This window comes from Dendropsophus ebraccatus, chromosome 1 (genome assembly GCF_027789765.1).
Source record: "Dendropsophus ebraccatus isolate aDenEbr1 chromosome 1, aDenEbr1.pat, whole genome shotgun sequence".
NCBI classification, from domain to species: domain Eukaryota; kingdom Metazoa; phylum Chordata; class Amphibia; order Anura; family Hylidae; genus Dendropsophus; species Dendropsophus ebraccatus.
In genome coordinates, this window is record NC_091454.1 from 190,256,260 (window position 1) to 190,276,799 (window position 20,540).

Sequence of the window (20,540 nt, forward strand, 5' to 3'; positions counted from 1 at the left end):
ATATACAGTGAATACACTTACTAATACTGTACACTGAAAAAATGTACTATAAAGTGGCCAACCCCTTTAAGAAATTGATATTAAGTACTTTCCACTCATGGGTGCCCACATGCATTTTTGCTGAGGATAACTTGAGGATAAGTCATCAATAAGAAAAAGTTCCATTTAAAGGGAACCTGTCACCTCCCGTGCCGGGGTGAAGGCTGCCCAACCCCCCGCTAGAGACCCTTATACTTACCCCTTCTCTCCAAGTCTCGCGCCTGGAGCCGGTCCCGGGATGGAGATATCACCATCGGAAGCCGTGCGCGCGTGCATAGAGAATGACAGCTCCATTAATTCTCTATGAGCGTCGGACTCATCTCAAGAGCGCGCACGCTGGGCTTCCGACGGTGATATCTCCATCCCAGGACCGCCTCCAGGCGCGGGACTTGGAGAGAAGGGGTAAGTATAAGGGTCTCTAGTGGGGGGTTGGGCGGCCTTTTCCCCCTGGCACAGGGGGTGACAGGTTCCCTTTAAGATTTCATATTTAAAGGTGGCACAATTACTCTCTCACTGATAGTGGGGGTGATAATATGGACAGTTTCATATATCACAGCTACATGTAAAGTAGTTCTCTTTCAGAAGGGAAAAAGCCAGTGCCACATGTGTTAATGCCTGATACCTAAAAGAGCCCTGAAATATGAGCTCACCAGAGAATCACATATGCTGAAAATCCAGACTTCATGCTGTATGTGGCTACGAATTTGTACGATGGCCAAGGGAGGACCATTGTGTGTTAAGAATAATGGAACCTAAAGCCTATAAGCTTCAATAGCTTTTGGACGACAGCTTTCTGTCCCGATCTCCCAATATTCATGTGCCAAACATTTGTGAGTTCTCAATGAAGGAGGTGTAAGCCACTACCAGATAGCTGTGGCAACAACTTATATATCTGAGAACAAAACATACCTAACCCATCATCTCTTTCACTTTGGACAGCTGACCAATCTCACCAAAGATGGTGGGTTCGGACAACTTTTGACCAAAGTATATAGGTACCTTAACTTGAGAAGCTACTTTTCTAATAAGGCCTATAAATTATTTGAACATAACCATTTTCTTTAGAAAATCTTATTGGTTAGTAAAAAAAAAAAAAAAGGACTCAATATAACCACAACATGATGAAAACAGCCATGTGCTCAACATGCTGCCAATATAGCATTAAAGTAAATGGAACTAATCTGCACCTAAAATAGACATGTCATATGGGATAAATTGCATCCATAAGTATAGTAGACATAAAGCATAAACATATTACACGCTACATCCACAGAGTCACACTCTATAAGTCACATACACGTATTACCTCTCGGCATACTCATTCTCTATGCATAGGACCAGTCTTACTGATCTCCTGGATGCACAGGCCTCTTAGACTTTAATATACTTTTTTTTTTTTTACTGTTTTAACACTCAGTGGACTAGGGATCACAGCACAGTGTATGCATAATGTTCCAGACTGCTGGCTGCTACACAACGGTCAAAGTGAATAGCTATCACACAGTGTTACCGAGTAGGCTGCCTAATGCCAATCAAGGTTTGATCAAACTGTCTGGTATTCACAGCATATGTCAGCGCCAGCACAGGGTGCATTGTGTTGCTCGTGGAATATTAAATCTGGTTCCTGACTGTTTTGCCGAATAGAACGGAGTGGAAACTATCTATTTGTACATTTGTTCAAAGATTTCTGCGTTCAAGGAGCCAAACAATGGTAAACTGCTTTGCAGTAAAATACCGATGCGTTATGTTTACAGACATACCTGGAGGGCTGGAAGGAACGTGATAGAAGACGTGTAAGGAACAGATTAATCCCTAGAGATACTTGAGGAATAATTGACAATTTATTTATTGACTGGGCCACATGCCAGAGGTTTCCTGGAACTGAAATCAGAGCCAGATTATTCAGCAATAGAGGAGTTGTCGGAGGACAGAGAAAAACTATGAAATGCATCAATATTAAAATTAATTATACAGAAAGAATAATATTTCCAAGAGCAGAATGTATAGCTGAGGGTATGATGATGTATTCTTTAAACTTTGACCACTAAAGAGGTTATCAATTTTGATGCCATCTGGTTATGCCATCAATAATAGATTGGGAGGGGTCCAACTCCCACCATCCTCAGCTGTTTAAAGCAAGTGTTCTCTTGAAAGTCCTCCATCCCTCTTTAATGTTTACTTCTGCTTGTCCAGTGCAAGGTACTTTAACATTACCTTATTTACTTCAATGGGGAAATACTGTAATACCCGCCCATCCTTGCTCCACGGCCTTAGGTGGGTGATTGAATATAGATGAGCGGAACTTTTGGACTTTCAGTCTGAAAGCCGTTCGCTCTAGTGCGATGCCTGCGATCCCGGGAACGTAGTTGCGCTCCCGGGAATCTGCGGGCAGGATCTTCCAGGGAATTCAAGATACATTCCCTGGAAATCCAAGGAATGTATCTTGAATTCCCTGGAAGATCCTGCCCGCAGATTCCCGGGAGCGCAACTATGCACCCAGGATCGCAAGCATCCCAGGCATTGTAATTGCGCAAGGATGCCGTCGGACAAAAAGTCCGACGGTTCGCTCATCTCTAGTAATAAGTTATGGATTTGACTCCATAATAACAGGCGTTTTATAAGAACCACATAGTGACATAGAAATATCAGGTTTAGAAAGGCACTGGACAGTCACCGGTGTTTTGCAGTATTACAGGGGTGACAGAAAGAAGAAGATAGTTGGGTGCGATCAGCTCAGAGGTAGTATTGAAAGTCAAAGTCAGGGGAGGAACTTGGAACTTTGTAGAGAGAGAAAAGGAGAGCACCTAGCATAGATTTTTGAGGAACTTTAGCAGAGGGAAGAGAAGAAATAGGACCAGCAAAAGATACACTGAAAAACTAGAGGCAGGCAGAAAACTTAAAGGGAGACATGAGGGGGGGGGGGATTATATTCAGGAGGCAGCACTGTGTTAAAGGATGTTAATTTGTGTGCATCCAGAAAAAAGTAGAAATGAGGCGGCACTCACCACCATGTACGTGAAAACATCAGTGCTTGTTTATTTAATCTGTCTATGTGGACAGAAAACCTGTTACCATCATGAGTTGTCTGCGTCTTACCTGCTGAATTGTGTATGTCGACATGGACAGATGAAATAAACAAGCACTGATGTTTTCACGTACATGGTGGTGAGTGCCGCATCATTTCTACTTTTTTCTGGATTATTACACTACTGAATTTATTAGAGCTGAGCATCCAACCTAGAAGTTACTTTACTTGCCCGCACTTTAAAGTCCAGCTATTCCGTGATGACACAGAGCTATATTTTTCCGTAACACAATAAGCATGCCGTGTCGGTCTATGTCTCCCTGAAATCTTGTGAATTTGTGTGCATCCGTTTTGATCTGTTTTTCTATTGACTTCCATATTTCATTATTTAAAAAAAAAAGGTCAAAACGCATTCTTCTTTTAGCGTACACAAAAATGTGAAAAAAATTTAAAAATTTGAAAAGCACTGTGTGAATCCAGCCTTATTAAAGTTGTTTGAAATAACAGTTACTATTTAACGCACTACATGCCAAAAATGTTCCCGTTCATGGAATGTATTACATTAAATGTCAGCTTAAAGTTGACCATATCTGTGCACACAAGCTGTTATATGGTGAGCACACAAAGTAGCTGTAATGTAAAGCTTTTAATAACTATGCTATTTATTGGAACCTTTAAGCATATCATTTATTCAGGGAACGTCCAAATGGAAATTATTCAGGTACTCATCGCACATTAGATGAAAGTCAGCACAGATGCTACCAACATGCAGTCCAGCTCTGTCCTTCTGAATCCTAGCGTGTCTCTTCTAAAGGCTCGGTCCAGAGCATGCGCTTTCCATAAGGGGATTGTCATTGATGAGCTTAGAAGATAGTTTATCATGGAATAAGCAGGTGGCATGTCTGCTCCTGCCAACAACACCAAGCTGCTTTTTTTCCCCTTTAAATTAATTGACATTTTGAGCATGAGTGGTCAGATCTGGCATGGGCGAGGGCACATCCTCTGATAGGGCCAGCACTTCCTACTAATGCTTGGCTATTCTGCCTTCCGGGACAGTCTGTTATTCTAATAATATGACAATTAGTGATCAGCCGATCTCTAGGGCTTGGACGAAAAAACATACATCCAAACACTATTTTTAAAGCCAGTCAATTACTACACAGATCAGTAAGTCCACACCACATTCCCACAAGCCTGGGGCATTTTACAATATTGCAGTTAGGTAAATTGAACAAGGTGTAAAATAAGTAATTCACTGTGTATGTCATTGCGATCTTGTTACGAACCCAGGGTATGACTTTCTGAAAATCTATGGAAGCTCAAATCTTCCTGAGAGGAGAGACGCGGAGAGAGGAGGTGCCCAAGCCCGGCCCTAAACTGCCTGTATGACATGGAGACTGGCGGGATTCCGCAGCGGAATTACACCGGTTTTTTTCTGTGTGAACTGACCCTAAAGGCCATGAAATGATGGGCTCCCCCTATATGGCACATAGCACATTAGTAATTATTGATACAGCAAGCTCTTATAAAGCTTTTATTGACCACTTACATACAGTCATATATAGGTATATAGGTTCATGTAGAGTCATGTTGTAAATACTTCATTTATATAATATTAATCTTTTTTAAAGCATGCATATATATCCCAGATGCTCAAAATCTATATGTATTTTTCTGAGCAGGTCTGCCATCAGAAATGAAGAATTGAGTCACCATCAAGGCAAATGGTCAGGGCCACTGCACTTTCTGAAATGTCAATTGAATTCCATTTTGCATCACACTTCCTAAAAATTGTTACTTTCCTCTTCCCCAATTCCTCCTAAACTCTTAATGAAAAACAAGCAAACAAAAAAACACAAACAAACCTAAACTCGTGTTTACATTTCAGACTAGAATCTTACTGAGTGATCAGATTACATGCTTCCCAAAGTATAGGAGACTACATGAAGAGTACAGAAGCCTGTTGTGAGTATTAGGTCTGTTCTATTATGTTCTCTATGCTGATGCTGTTTCTCAGGGTAAGTATAGAGAGTTTTGGGATAGACAGACATGGACATCATAGAGGCTAGACTTCACCCAGGGGCATAACTCCCACTGTAGCAGCCATAGCGGCTGCTATGGGGCCCACCACATCAGGGGGCCCCATTGCCTGCTTTAGCAATATGCTGAGCCCCCCGAACTGTCATCATTTGTAGCACCAGGTGGCCTCCGAGGTTCTGCAAATGTCCCTTTAACTGCAAGAACTCCTGATGACACTTGCAGGTATGACTAGACTTGACAGCTCAGTAGTCAGTAAGGAAGGAAGGAAGGGGGGCCCAATCAAAAGTTTTCTATGGGGCCCAGCCATTTGTAGTGACGCCCCTGACTTCACCCATCAGGTTACGGACAACTGAAGATTAGAGATGAAGCTTACAGAGGGGAAAACTAACAATACAATAGTGATACAATGGCTAGAAATACGCTACTACTCCTATATGTCCACATAGCAGCTCATCCTGAAATGGATTCTTTAACACATCCTGCTGCACTGTTTGTAAATTTGACTCCTGTACTATATTATACAATACTTTTCATGTTATACCAGCAAATCTTCATCAGAGCAAGCTTTGTGCAAACCCTGAATCATTAGGGAATGACATGACATGTTAAATCAGATTTGATAAGACGCCAACATAGTTTTGTGTTTCATTCAGTTGTAGTAAAAGTGAAAGAGATATACAAGGAATATGATCTAAAGACTTCTGCTATGGAGCCTTTGGCAAATGCTGTCAAGCAATCTGATCCTGGCTCATTGTATTTAAAGGGTATTATGTTTAGCATATAAATGTTATCCTTTGTATATTTAAAAATAATACAAGTTCCCAGTGTATTATCTGTATCATGTTCCTATGGCTTTTAAGATTTCTGCTTGTAGTTGACCAATTACCATTTATAATAAAAAGGGTGTATATGACTTAAAGGGGTTTTTAGGACCTTTTTTTACTGAGGATAGGCCACCAATTAAAAAGGTACTGTCACTTTTTTTTTTTTTTTTTTTTTTAAGAAATCAACTTGGGTTGTGATTGTGAGTAGTTTTGCAATATACTCTTTTTGATTTTTTTTTACGTTTTCTATGTTTAAATCAATATTACACATATGGCCACTAGGTGTCACTGTGTTTGTGTACAGCTGCTGAGAGCCCATATTCAGTAGCAGAGAATATTGGAGGTGCTCGCATTATATGGTCAGCTCTCCTCTCCCTCACCATCAAATCCTCTGTAACCACACAGTGGAAAGCTAAAATAGATATACAGGTGCCATAGAGTAAAATCCAGGAGAAAGAAGGTGAAAACAAAGGCAATTGGATTTGCTCACCTTATGATGTTGAACTCAGAGCACAACATCTAAAAACGCTCTCAGTGAAGAGAATGATGGAGGTCGGAGCAGCCAAAGGTTTCTAGGTTGCTGGGATCCTGAGCCACTGGGTCCCAACAGGAGATGTAGAGTGGTGGGGTGTCGATTCCCCGCAGTTGGTAGCGGTGGATGTAGATTAAACCTTGACAGGCGCTGGCTGACAGTAGATATTGGACTAAGTCCGAAGCAGGTACTACCAAAAACACATTTATTTGTCTCAAGGGACAACGCGTTTCGGGGTACAGGGGACCCCTTTCTCAAGTCAGGGAGACATAATATAGTATAATAAGTATATTCTATAAACAATAGGGGAGTAAAGATGTGGAAAAGAAAAAGAAGAAATAAAATACAAGTAAAACTAAAACAGACAGGTGAGGAGTGGAGACAGGTACTTTTTAGTTCAACAGAAAAGTTGTGACGAGAACAATTCATGGGATGCTGGAGGAAATCCGCCAACATATCAGAACATGCAGCCTATGTATTGATTCTGGCTCCATGGCAATCCCATAGGAGGTCAATATATCAAATATTCTCTGATTCAGATAATAGAGATTAAGAACTGGATAGGTTCGAAATGGTTATTTTAAATATGTCCAATAAACCTAAATGAATTGTTTTAGCTGAAGGAATCAAGTTTTTTCTTCTATCAGTTTTATAAAAAGGAATAAGCTAAAATTCCTCTAAGCCAATCAACACATTGCAATATGAGATACTGAAAGCAATGGTTCACATAGATATGTGGTATTGAGTCATTACCCTCAATAAATAAATGACTAGGTCTAATATTTGCCGCTCCATTTGTTAGATGTGGTTCTCTTTAATCTGCATTTAGGATTTGTGTAAAAATCTGATGTCAAATAGAAATATAGGAAATTCTTCTATGCTGAGCTTTATAGTCTGAGATAAACCAGGCTGGCTCACAGCATGGACAGTGAATAATTAACATTCTGCATTCACACATAAGACAGCTCATCGTCTATTAATTCGAAAGCAGTAACCATATCCCTGCAAATCCCCGCAGCTCTGCCCATGACTACCGGCATCAGAAACAGCAATTACAGTATCATTTTGGAACAAAGTTTGGGAAAAGTTTCTCAGTTTGACAGACACTCGGGGGCAATTAGAATTAACCACGGATATGGTGAATCACATCAACCCAACTTAGAATAGGAGCAATTTATTAAATGGACTTAATATCTATAAAATATGTGTGACTGTGTAATAATATGATGTGCATATTGTGTACCGCTACTAGAAATTCACAGACTAGGGTATAAAGTTTAAGAATCCCTCCTGTTTTTCATTTTTTAAAGGGGTAGGAACTTGTAGGATGGGTTTGCTGTTGAGGATGTTAGGCTTAGACATGGTAATGAATGGTTGTGATGTCATGAGGCCTATACTAGTTCACCTAACTTGGCACGAGGAGCAAAAAGAATCATGAATAATAAGATACAAACAGCTTCCAGCCTCATGAAGCTGTCAGGACAGGACTTGGAATAGCAGAGCCCAACACAGAACTGCAGAACGCAGAGCAAAGGAGCACAGTGCTACTGGTTAGAACAAACAATGACCGTAGAGGTGCCTGCCCTCCACCCAAAGCAGATAGTGAAGGCCAGGAGTATGAGAGTACCCCTTTACGTAACCTTTTGAAAAGAATTGAAACTTCATCTTTTTAAATATAACTCAGTTAAGGCTAGAACTACATTGCGATTATGGGTCCAATGTAAGACCAACAATCACTGCATGGTACTGCAGTAATTGTGCTGTGTCAAAGCTAAGGTCGGTGAATATGGCCCAAAGTGGCCATGAACGTGACTTGACACAATTTCCCTTACTGACTTTTTGGTCTTAGAACTCCAGTCATGGCCAAAATCACCCCATAACCCTAGTCTAACCCAATTAGCCTAGTAGTAAATAGTGTAGTTCCTGGCCCGACACCATTTTCGGAACTAACATTAATTTCTATTAGCATTACACATAAGATACTGTTGCCATCTCAGCTGTTTTCCACTTTCTAATTATTTCCAGTTGTTGCACATGGGCTGAAGTTGGCCAGGAAGCCATATTTTGGCTTTGTGAGTAAACCCCTTTAAGGGCGCAGTTAAAGGGGTTATCTGTGCAGAAGGGATTTTATATATTTGGAACACAGAAAAAAAAAAAAATTTGGTCAGTTCTCCTAGAACACCATTCACACTAGGCAGGAGCATGTTGCTATGGCTGAAGTTGCAAACACACAAAAACACAGAAAAATGCAACAGCTCACCGCAATGGCAAGATACAGACCCACTACAGACATGAAAATAGTTAAAAGCAGCCCCCCCAACTGCCAAAAAAAAACTTCCATAAAAATAATGAGGCTCTTGATTACTACTTGAAAATGGTATAAACTGCCCCATCACGTTACGGTGGCCTCATGCTCGGGACAGTCCTACACTGTACTATGGCCTCTCCATGGCATGAAATATGCCTATGGTCTGGGCATGCAAGACCCGTCTTATACCAGCAAGAGTAATTACACCACCTGGGTGAGACAGGTGGAGAGCACGACCAAGTAGAAGCAGCCACTCCCCCATCTGGAACACAGAAAAAAAAAAAAGACAAATTTGGTCAGCTCTCCTAGAACACCATTCACACTAGGCAGGAGAACGTTGCTATGGCTGAAGTTGCAAACACACACAAATACAGAAAAATGCAACAGCTCACCGCAATGGCAAGATACAGACCCACCACAGACATGAAAATAGTTAAAAGCAGCCCCCCCAACTGCCCAAAAAAACTTCCATAAAAATAATGCATGAGGCCACCGTAACGTGGTGGGGCAATTTATACCATTTTCAAGTGGTAACCAAGAGCCTCATTATTTTTATGGAAGTTTTTTTTGGCAGTTGGGGGGGGGGGCTGCTTTTAACTATTTTCATGTCTGTGGGGGGTCTGTATCTTGCCATTGCGGTGAGCTGTTGCACTTTTCTGTGTTTGTGTGTGTTTGCAACTTCAGCCATGGCAACGTGCTCCTGCCTAGTGTGAATGGTGTTCTAGGAGAGCTGACAAAATTTGTCTACATTTTATATATTTGCCAGGGTAGGTGTGAGTAAAAAAAAAAAAAAATATGCGCTCACTTTCCTTGTTCCTGCACCACTGCCGGTATTGTGCACACTGTCCCCATTGTGAGGTCACTTCCAGGTTCAGGGTTATAACATTGCAGGTCCCCTCAGCTAATTAATGACTGAGACGGGATACTGCTGCAGCTGCTGATTGGCTGGGAGGGACTGCAACAGCACAACCCCAAACCTGGAAGAGGCAGCACATGACTGCATTTTTTAATCACCCCGAAAACACAGGGATATACATAAAACCCTCCTGTTTTTATTTTTTGTCTTGTACTTTCATATTTTTATATTCACATTTCAATAGCTTTTATTTTCATTATTTTTCAGTTGACATAGCAATGTGAGAGTTTTTTGTGTGGGATTATTTGTTAGGTGGAATGAAAAAAAATACAAGTCAAATTTTTTTTGTGGCTTTCTCTTTTGTAGCTTTCTCTATGGGTAAAATTGGCATCTTAAAGGAGAAGTCAGACGATTTAAAAAATCCTGCAGCTGGCAGGGGGGAAAATTGATTACAAATATGGACTTACCTGTCCCTGTGGCCGCCTTGGGTGCCAAGACCGGTTTCTGGAGCCCCGCCAGAATGCATTTTCCCACAAGGAAAATACCTGTCCCAGCTAATGGACAGTGTTGTCCCGTCCCAGTCATTGACTGGCTGAGCAGCCAGTCCATTAGCTCAGTCAAGGCGTGTCAATCTGGAGATCCTGGGGCCCAGCAGGGGTCTTGGGGCTGGTCCCTTTGCTCACCGCTGTCACAGGGAGAGGTAAGTCCATATCAGTTTCCCCCCTGCCCCTGCCTGCTGCCTAATTTCATAAATCGGACTTTACCATACAGTACAGTCAGTTACAATGATACAGAATTTATATTGTTTCTACTTTTTTAAAAATTTTAAAAACTTTTTAAATTCTTTTTAAGTAAGATGTGCAACCAAAATAAGTGCCCAATCCTTTTTTTAGTGGTACCCATAGTCTATAAAAGTTATCTAAAGTGTCGAATATAGCACATGTATATAATAAAGTAGACTTTCATATTGTATAATGTTACCAATGGTGTTGGTTTGTGAGGCCTATAAGTGCCCTATTGATGAGACTACAAAAGTCTACATTGCTTCTGATATGTGGCTGGACAGTCACAGATGTGAAAAGAGTTGTTATAGTGTGTGCTGTAATTAAGACCCTCCGCCTCACCCCCCTCTTTACATGGCAACATCTCTATTCCGGCAGCTGGTACTTATCATTTTCTAATTAGACCCACTGGAAGGATAGCTCTTCATGTTGTAATGCAAAATATGAGTGGGCTTATTCTTGGCTGCACAAAAATACAACATGTCGAATAGACACAAACATTTCAGGATCCCTACTGACATAAAAGCAGTATGTGGCCAAAAAACTAGACGGCTCAAATCATACAATTACTGCAAAATGTAAAAACAACAGCCCAACCCAGACATGAAACAGCAAGAACGTACATGGATCTGTCCAGCAATATTCTACTGATGACAAGTATTGGAAAATGATATAGTTTCATTAATGAGTCCTTAAAGGGGTATGCCGAGGTCAGGTTCACAGACTCATCTAGCATTTCCCAGACTGTTCTTAGTATAGGATAATCTAGGTCCCTTAATTTTGTTGGCTCAGACCCCCTATGACAGAGATGAGGAACCTTCGGCCCTCCTGCTGCTGCAAATACAGGATTCCCATCATACCTGGATAGATAAACCTTTGGCTTTGGGTGTCCAGGCATGATGACAATTATAGTTTTCTAACAGCTAGAGGGCTAAAGTTCCCCTTCTCTCCCTTAGGGTATGTTGTCACTAAGGAATAGGCAGTGTATAGGCGAGGAATGGAAGAGGAAAGTTTTCTACTTCAGTTTGCAGCTTTGGCAGAATAGACATGGAATTTGAATGAGATGCTTACGGAATTCAAGCCCCATTGACTTCTATAGGATTTCTCTAGCGGAATCCACCCAAAAAATTGACATGCCAAGCAGATCCATTGTGAAAAATTCTCTGGGAAAATCCCGCAGTGTAAACAACAGAGCGGTAGTCCCATTGAATATAATAGGACATTGCTCTGTTCATATTTTACGGGCAAAATTTCAAGTGGAATTCATAGAAACATAGAAGATCCTTGGCAGAAAAAGACCACTGGGTCCATCTAGTCTGCCCTTTTAGTATTTTCTTTCTTATTATCTTAGGATAGATATATGTCTATGCCAGGCGTGTTTAAATTCACATTGCTTCTGATCTTTCACCCAACTACCCTATTACTGTGTCCTCTTGTTCTTGAGCTCAGTTTTTTACTAAAAACACTCCCCTCTTGAACCCTTTTTAGTCCTTTAACATACTTAAAGGTTTCAATCATGTCCCCCCTTTCCCTTCTTTCCTCTGGTGGAAATTAGGCGCGGATTCCGCTTCAAATTCCTTGACATTTTCTCACTGTTAACATACCCTTAGAGAGAAGTTATTTTGTTAATTTTGTATTGTCATGGTACATTGTTTAGTGTAGGGAGTGAGATTACTAAGGTTGCTCATGGATGTTTGAACAAAATGTGTGCATTTAGCGGTAATGCTATATAAAGCTATGTAATAATTAATTACATAGTACCTGCAGGCTACTGTTGCATCTTTGTGTATGTTTGTCAAGGCTGGGACAAGTAGCCTGCCCTGAGAATTTCCAAGTAACTGGAATTACCTACCTAAGTACACCCCTGCATCATATAGTATGCTATTTGAAATTATAAATGGCTGCAATAAATGTTTAGACCACTAGGTGGTGCATCAGGATATGGCAAGGAGTGTGCCATAAAGTGTTTAGCGCTCCTTGCTGCTTACTGACATATATTCTCAACAGCAAACCATGTGGTTAGACTTGGTATTGCAAGTAAAACTTTAGGCTAAATAAAATCTATTAGCAATATACCTGAGGTAAGCAATACCAAAGAATCTCGAAGCAACAAAAGACTATTTAACATAATACATCAACATGTGCTGAATTTGCGGAGTAGTTAAACATTCATACAAAATTAAACACAGTGATTTTCAATACATTTTGTGGTTAGTAAATGACCCTTACTGACTTGTGGCAATGGTTGCTAGGCGACAGAGGATCCTGTGGTGAGATTGCAACGCTTGCCGTCGGAGCAAACTTCAAGTAACCTACAGGATGACATTTTCCCTTTTAAAGATAACAAAATATATATATTTTTTTCAGCACCAGATTCCACAGGGGAGAGATGCAGCATTCCGCCATGTAGAGCAAGATTCCAACAATACAATGTGAAGGAAATACTTTAGCGTAATTGTTTCTAGGTAATTAAGTCTGTATTTCATGTCTTTTTCTCTGGGCTTATTTAATTGTTTGTTGGAAAAATAATTAAATGTTGTGAATATGTACTGAATGCATATTGCCGTGACTGATACAGGTATGCAATCACTTGTCACCTATCCTGTTGTACCAATGAACCGGATAATACTGTAACTCTCCTTGTCTAGAGGCGTTGTCTCCCAAACAAGAAGACTGATCAGCAGTAAGTGTGTGTGTGTGTTTTGGGGGTGGTGTTTGCCTCCATCTTGGATTCTTGCACTCCACCCACCCCCAATAAGTGATGTAAAGGGAATCAAATAGCAAAGTGTCACTGTCATTATAATTTTCAAAATCTAAATCAACAGTAGATGTGATATAAAGCAAGTTTGCAATTTACATTTATAATTTTTTTGTTATCATGCTGTAAGCAAAAGCTATACTTACTTGTATCCAGGTCCAGTCTCCTGAAGGCAGATTTTTAGTCTTGTACTGTTTAAAAAAAAAAAACTTAACACAAGAAGTCTCAGCCAATACAGTATTAGGGTATGCTGAGGGTAGTAGTTATGCACTGTTTCAGCTGTTGAGGTATGCTGGGGGTAGTAGTTATGCACTGTTTTAGCTGTTGGGATATGCTGGGGCAGTAGTTATGCACTGTTTCAACTGTCGGGGTATGCTGGGGTAGTAGTTATGCACTGTTCCAGCTGTTGGTGAATGCTGGGAGTAGTAGTTATGCACTGTTTCAGCTGTTGGGATATGCTGGGGCAGTAGTTATGCACTGTTTCAGCTGTTGGTGAATGCTGGGGTTAGTAGTTATGAACTGTTTTTTTTTAAAGAACATTATGGACAATTCTCTTTTTAAATCTTTTTATTTTCCAAAAAAATCCTAAAAGGCAAGAAAAGAAGAGATGCCAGTGTCTGTATATACTGTGGAAGTGCATGTATACACAGCATCAGGGTCAGAAGAGTGTACATGAAGTAGATTGTCACAGTAGATAGATAGATAGATAGATAGATAGCTCAGCAGGCTGCATTGTGGCAAGGAGATAGTCAGTATCCCACCCGCGGACGGCAGTGGCTTGATGGTGGGGGGTGGAGCCTTTTCGGACGTACCCAGTACATTAATTTGCCAAGTCCCTAGCCCGTCTGTCTTCAGGAGTGCCCCAAACCAACCACTATGCAAGGAGGGCAGGCGGCCAGCTAGGGGGGCTCTCTGGCAGACAGACAGAACGTCTGTCTGCCAGATCGGTTAGGTGTTAAGCTGACTGTCTGCCAGAGCGCTCCCCAGCTGGCCAGGAGTAATGCACCCTGTGAAACCGCACAGGTCGCAAACCCCAAAGGCTGGCCCTGACGACAGGCACCCATTAAGGAGAACTAGTATCCCTTTGAGCCCACGTCAACAGGCCTCTTACTAGCCAGCCAACACCCTGCTTAGTACTGACAAGGGGCAATAACCCCAAAACAGATGTATGCAGATGAGCAGTCTTTCAGTCTTATGAAGGACTTAACACAGGAAGTCCCGGCCATCTGTGCACTGACAGAGAAGCCATCTGATTGAAGGACACATTGAGCTCTGACACTCTGTACTGGCCAGGACTTCATATGTTTGGTCACTATTTATAACCATCTTAAGGGTAGCTTCACACGTATCGGATTCACAATGAATTTAACGCTGCGAGTTTGCAGCAAAATCCGCTGCCATGCCTGGTACTGTGATCTTCAATGGGGTTACATACCCGCAGCGAAATTTTCATTCCGCTGCGAGTATGTAATGGCGGCCCCTTTAACTCCCCACTGCCCGCCGCATACATTACCTGCTTCAAGCCGCTGCTGCATCTGAGGATCCTGACTCCCGTCAGTCTCGCTCAGCCAATCAGTGACTGAGGCGGGGCAGTGCGGGTATGTAACCCCATTGAAGATCACAATACCAGGATTCACAGCGGATTTAACTGTAAACTGCGAATACGATACGTGTGAAGCTACCCTAAGACTAAAAAGCCGCCCTTTTAGAGACTGGACCTGGATACAAGTAAGTATAGCTTTGCAGAACATCCGACTCATTCACTCCATGGACTAATAATATATTAATAATTATTAATAAATATCAGAGAGGATTAGCATAATTTTATTAGAGAGGATCTGCCCCATTATTTATGCTGCTAGTGCTATGTCAATGACTGGCTATAGATGAGCAGGGGTGGGGGGTTGTGTCTTCGCTGGCCCATCTACATAGTTATAAAGTGTCATAATCTGGACTATATGTCAACCAGTCAGTCCAATATTCAGTTTTATTTTATTTCACTAGTAAAATTGTAATATAATGTATGGTACCCAGTAGGCAACACACTATACATAAGAGCTATACAGTATGTCATGGTAGCACAGAGAATAAAATTAAACTTTTATTTATATTCATATCTGCATTATATATCTGCAGTATGAGAGAAGGTCCATAAAAATAAAGGTATCCAATAGTATCAGACCAACAAAAATAACATGGTAAAATTAATTACAGAAAATCTAATGAGAGTAATAATCATCATATCAATGATGTGTGGCACCTTTGTAGTCTGTACCAATAGTATCCAGTAATACAATACAGGTCAGCTGAGAGAATTCAAGTTCAGAATCAATGTCCCATCATGTTTCCACTGAAAGACACTGGGTTCATCAGGGAATTTATACTGGGATAGTAGGAGATCCAAAATAATAGCACTGGTTGCATATATAAAATAGTGGCCACTGCACATGTAGATAGTGATAATAAGGTAACGCATCCCCAGTACAATTGAGCCACTTATACCACTAGCCGCTATAATCCTAATGGTGCGTTTACACAGGAAGATTTATCTGACAGATTTTAGAAGCCAAAACCAGGAATGGATTTGAAAAGAGGAGAAATCTCAGTCTTTTCTCTATGACCCGTTCCGTGTTTATGGTCTGTGCCTTGCTTTGGCTTCAAAAATCTGTCAGATAAATCTGCCTGTGTAAACGCACCATAAGGAAGTTTCTTAGGCTTACAGGTTTACTATCCCGCAAAAAAGATTAAAAAAAATAAAAATTATATACACACATATATATATATATATATATATATATATAATATTTTTTTTTTGTTAGTTTTTTTTGTTTAACCTTGTAGGCGATATTGGATTTCAGCAATTACAAGTTGTATTATATTGTTCTATTTCATTTGTAATTCTTAACCAGACTGTTCATTCTGACATCTTAGATTTTGCTTTGCAGCCTATTTAAGTGAAACAATATCTGTATATTGGTATTTTTCCCACCAAGTCCCTTAGGATAACTGTGTGTAGTTTGCAGTCAGTTTCACAATAGAGCATTATGGTGAAGGTAAGCTGTCGATACTACTTAAGAGACAGCATAATGGGACTTTCTGTGTAAAACTGTGTCAACAAGGGATTGCTAGAGCCCCGGAGCTATTGCTTATCTTAAGACCAGATGTTCTGACCCCTAGAACATCAGTGAAGAGTCTAGGACTTATATCCAGCAACCTGGGAAAGCAGCCAGAGATTAGGCATGTACTGTACAATCTAAAAAAGTTACACTGGATAAAGGTTATTATAGGGTTAACAGCATTAGAAAACTGTGCTAAATGTCGTCACCAACAAGGATTATCGCAAGGAGCCAGTTTTTGCAATCCGCACATTCTTAAGGACCCCGAATTCACTCTGCACCTTATATCACCTTTGTGAGGTTCTCATGAAGAGCTCCGATGAGTAAACATAGTAAACCCATAACCATATATTCATCGTACTCCACTTAAGAACACACCGGAGAGATGGGAGCCCAGCTGAGAGGCTGGAGAGGTATAGGAAAAAGAAATTCAGGACGCAGCTCATAAAAATATAATATACCCAGGAAAGCCATTGCCTAATAGAATTGCATCTGTCTTTTAATTTTCAAGTTCATATAGTGTAGACTGTATTGTCCCATTTATTGCTTTATCTGCCATAATAGACGCATTTATATTGAGAAGATGACAATACTATAATCATTTCTGGTGATAAAGCAGGTGATATGGCATGTAGAATCGAGGCTAAGGCTAGGTTCACACTGCGTTTTCAGCATCCGTTTAACGGATCCGTTTTTTTTTAACGTCCAGAAAAATAGGGTCAGCAACGTTTTTTGGTCCGTTTTGGTCCGCCAAAAAAAACGGATCCGTTTTTTTTAATAATAGAAGTCAATGGAAAAACGGATGCACACAAATGAATCCATTTTTGCAATCCGTTTTACATGCGTTTTTTGCAAAAAACGGATGCGTTAAACGGATGCTGAAAACACAGTGTGAACCTAGCCTAATATACACATTTGTAACAATTTTACTGGGACTAAAGGGAATACTAATTGGCCTTAAAGGAGAAGTCCGACCTCAGGGGGGTTTGTTGAAATGGCAGGGCACTAACTTACCTCTCCCCGTGACGGTGATCCGCCATACCCCCGCCGCCTTTCAAACTTTCGCCTGCATACTGTCAGCCAATAGGAGCCAACAATGTTTACTCTCAGGGAAAATGCAAAGTACCTTGCCTCCAGAAGGAAATGAACTTGCTTTTTGGTGCCACCTATTAGTGATATCTCCCATGTAATTGAAATCTTGATTCCTTTAAAGGAGATGTCCTGACACAGAAAAGAAAATGTAAACAGCTGGGACTGGTGGGAACATAACAAACTATCCCAACTCACTTCTTACCCTGTCCATCATCAGCCGGGTCGGGTATTCATCACAACTCGGAGAAGAAAGGCTACTGGGGGTCCCGGACCTTCTTGCATGGTGATCCGCGGGCACAGGGAGAGGTAAGTAGTTGCTCCCTTTCATTTTCCCACCTGTTCCTGCCAGATTTAAAAAAAAAAAAAAAAAACTCCTAAGGAGAGTGTTATAAAGACATGTGGAGAATCAACGGCCATTCCTGTTCCACTGGGAGTTCAAGCAAAATATCTCTCACACCATATTGGGAAGGATTGTTCAAGTCAATCTATAAGTCTTAGAACACTGGGGATCTATGCCAAACCATATGATCTCTCCAAAAGAAAAGACCTATCGGCAGACACAGGGCCGATTCTGGGATTTCTGCCGCCTGAGGCAAACCTCAGGTGGATGCCCCGAGTGATGGCCGGCATCCCCCCCCCCTGCAGCCAGCCGCTCACCTGTCCCACGCCGCAGCCGGCCCGCGCTCTCCGCTGTCTCCACATCCAGTCAGGTCCCGCGATGTCACCCTGCAGCTGTCACGGACCTCCAGGCTGTGGCGAGTGAGTTGGTGGGCGAGTTGGTGGGCGGGCGAGTTGGCGGGCGGGCGAGTTGGCGGGCGGGTGGGTGAGATGATCGGGTCGCGCGGGGCGGCCCCGCACGACCCGATCACCCCAGCGCGTCCCCCACCGACCCCGGGCACTCACCACAGCCTGGAGGTCCGTATAAGCTGCAGGGTGACGTCGCGGGACCTGACGGGATGTGGAGAGCACGGCGACGGCACAGGTGAGCAGCCGCTGTCATTTTTGTTAAGTGATACTTAACAAAAATGACAGCAGGGGGGACATAATGCCGCCCCCCTGCCGGACCGCAAAATCTGCTGCCTGAGGCGGAAGGCTCATTCCGCCTCATGGCAGAAGCGGGCCTGGGCAGACAGCTGTTTCGGCATTATTGCTTGTTTATCTATGCAGAACAGGATGTTGACTGGTTGGCTAGTGAGAGGCCCATTGACGTGGGATTAAAAGGATATTTCTCAGCAACATGACAACTCTAGGCTGAGAGATAGGTATTGTAACTGGACTCTGTATTGTGTTCACCATGCAGTGGTTTCTTCATATATAATGTAAGGCCAACCAAGCAGGCTTTCAATTGAATGTAAGGTCTCATGGTAATATTGCTTACAATCTGTTACAAGTTTCGTCTGCAATTGGATTTATTGTATAAAAGTGCCCCTATGACCATTAAAGGAGATTTATAAAATCAGGCAGCTGGCAGGTGCAGGGGGGAAATTGAATACAAGTACAGACTTACCGCTCCCCATGCCTGCAGTGAGTGGGAGGACCCGCCTTGGGACCCCCCCACCAGGCTCCAGGGTCTCTGTTGCTGACATGTCACTGATTGGCTGAGCGGCCAGTCCATCAGCCTTGACAGGCCTTTTCCCCCTAGTTGTGAAGAAAATCCCTTTAAGTGTGGTCCTGAGGCCAGTCCCGCCGCTCACCGCGGGCATGGGGAGAGGTAAGTCCGCACTTGCAATCAGTTTCCCTCCTGCCGGCTGCCTGATTTTATAAATCACTGGACTTCTCCTTTAATACATATGTAGAAATATTGAGTTTATCCATCCATCCCCTCCCTTCATTGATAGACATGTGTCTTTTTTCAGCCTTACTAACTATAAGGCTTAGTTCACACTATGGGATTTTGCATTCATAATTGCCGATGGCCGTCAAAAAGACTTTCAATATCTGCTCATGATGGCTGTCTATGATGATCATGATAATTATAGACGGCTGCCAATAGCAAATATCGGGCGACTTATTGATGGCCGTCGGCAATGACAGCTGCAAAATTCCATAATGTGAACTAAGCCTTAGAAGAAAGATTCAAAAGCTAGACATGGTTCTTTAAAATATACTTATACACATATACAGTATACTTGTATATAACATATACTTGTATATGCATACAGTATGTGCCTCATCTTCATGTATTGATAGATGTGCGCTTACAAATCAGAATAATAGTGACTATTCTTCTATAAAGCAGCTCAGAGAGAAATATGTTGGGTTTAATTTCCCACCAAAGGGCAGACATACAGTAAGACTTCACAACCAGCTTTCTGCTCCAGATTCACAATAAAAGTTATTTCTCTAGTTGCTATAGGTGAAGGCCTTTTATTACAATTTACTAATGTTATTTTTCCAGGGTTCTGCCATTACAGAAAGACAGTATATAATGAAACTTGGATTACATTGACCCAGGCCGACCCTTTAATATGTGCAGCTCTTAAGGGAATTGCTTGCAACAAGTCATTCCTAAAGCGCATCTGTCACCTACGGACAATAGAAGCAATTTTGTTAGGTAAGCTAATATTAAACATATAAAAGTATTACGTGCTAGAGATATAACGGAGATGTGTTAAAGGAGCGGCAGCATCCACAGAGCTCGGCTATAAGGACCTTTTATTAGTACTTGAGTCTATATCAAGTTTATAAAACCAGGAACAGCACCGGTGGGATGTGTAATTAAATCCGAAGGAAATCTTATTGAATTTTCTATGAATTCATTATCATGATAATATTCCACCTCTTATTACTGCAGTGCTATACTGTTGGTGGCTACAAGCATTCTCCTTTGTAGATGGGTTCAGATGACACTACTTTTACATTTCATGATACTCCAGAATTTACAATATTAAAGTCATTGCTCTATTCATATCACCATGTTTTTTTTCCTTCTAATCTATGTTTCAGCCACCATTTCAAGGACTGTTCTTTCAGGCTAGTGCAGAACTGGGAGCCATCTTTTATAACTGCTTTGTCTATTTAAAATGTATAGTGGATCATTTGGTGCACTGGCATAAAATTTGCCCATTCTGCTTACACCTCCTCATGAATATTCTGAGTGGCATCACTGTAGAGCACTCAATATTCATATGGAAAGAAAGGCCAACAGGGTGGATCCATGCAATAAGG

General features: G+C 41.5%; 1 long non-coding RNA gene across 1 annotated transcript; it reads left to right on the plus strand.

Moving 5' to 3' along the window:
- The first annotated feature begins 12,790 nt into the window (after nt 1-12,790).
- Nucleotides 12,791-20,185, plus strand: LOC138782283 (uncharacterized). Its single transcript, XR_011361591.1, has 3 exons — nt 12,791-12,871; nt 17,494-17,678; nt 19,771-20,185. It is a non-coding gene; the product is annotated as an uncharacterized lncRNA (long non-coding RNA).
- Nucleotides 20,186-20,540: the final 355 nt, after the last annotated feature.